The sequence below is a fragment of the Athene cunicularia genome (genome assembly GCF_003259725.1).
Source record: "Athene cunicularia isolate RWA chromosome 19 unlocalized genomic scaffold, athCun1 chr19_part1, whole genome shotgun sequence".
Classification (NCBI taxonomy): domain Eukaryota; kingdom Metazoa; phylum Chordata; class Aves; order Strigiformes; family Strigidae; genus Athene; species Athene cunicularia.
Window position 1 is genome coordinate 2,669,025 of NW_020799124.1, and position 1,173 is coordinate 2,670,197.

Consider the following 1,173-nt stretch of genomic DNA (forward strand, 5'->3'; position numbering starts at 1 on the left):
GGGTTGCCGCCGGGGGAGGGCTCCCGCCCGGCAGAGCCCCGCTCTGGCAGCTTCGCGGGCGGTGGGAGTTGCGGTGCGGGTGACAGCGCTCACGGCTCCGGGGCGGGCACCGCCTGGCGCAGGTGTCCCGCTGCATTGAGGCACAATTTAAGTTTTCATCAAATTCTGCTGCGTTCATAAATGTCTGCCTTGTTCTCCCCCATTTCCTCACAGCGGTTCGAGACTTGGGCTTCTCCAGCTGGAGGGGCAGACATCAGCTCTTTTCACTTTTAATAAACCAGACAAAACCCACAGTTTTTATTGGAAGGGATATTTTTTCCTTTAAGTACCGTTTTTTCCCTTAAGGTTCCTTGACACGCGTGTCAGACTCCAGGTACATTCACTGAATGTGTTGTTACTAATTTCTGTGGGGCTCAGTGTGTATTCTTGCCTCACCTGATGAGGTGGCCCTGATGAAGTCTGCCCAAACGCGAAATGATGCTGATAACCGACACCACACTGGGGCTTTTTCTCTCACTTTATTTACTGCTTTGGGGCAGGGGGACGGTGGAGTGGCTGAACGGCAGACAAGAGCTGCCTGGGATCTGTGATGCTCCTCAGGTGGTTTTTGCCTTTAGGAATGTTACACTGAATTTTCACATGGGAGGATAGAGCTGCGAGGAAAAACTCGAAGACGACACAAAAAGCTGACATGAAAAAAGCGGAATGTGTTCCATCACGCTTTTTGTGTTCGCTTCAGTGTAACCCATTACAGATTTTCAAGAGTACAATACACTACAAGTGTGATTGTACATTATTTTCCTGTAATTATTTTCTAAGGCAACAGCTCATTAGTAAATAATGGTCATATAATGGTGATGGTAACTGTGTGCCTGTACCACTATCTTTAATGTACAGTTTGAAGGGAATTCTCCACTTTATCGTGCAGGTCTGTGGGTTTGGGTTTTTTTTGTGTGTTCACATACACTGCAGGAGCTGTAGTGACTTGAGGTACTGAAAAAGGAAATTGGTTGTTTGGGGTTTTTAAAAAAGTGCTGTAAAGGGGCATAGTGCCTTTATAAGTTTGTATAAGTTGTTTCAAGGTGTTTTTAGCATCCTGAAGAATATGAGAAGGGCTAGTGTAATAAACCTGACACAAATTATTATTGAGAAGAAATGTGTTTCTTACAGGTA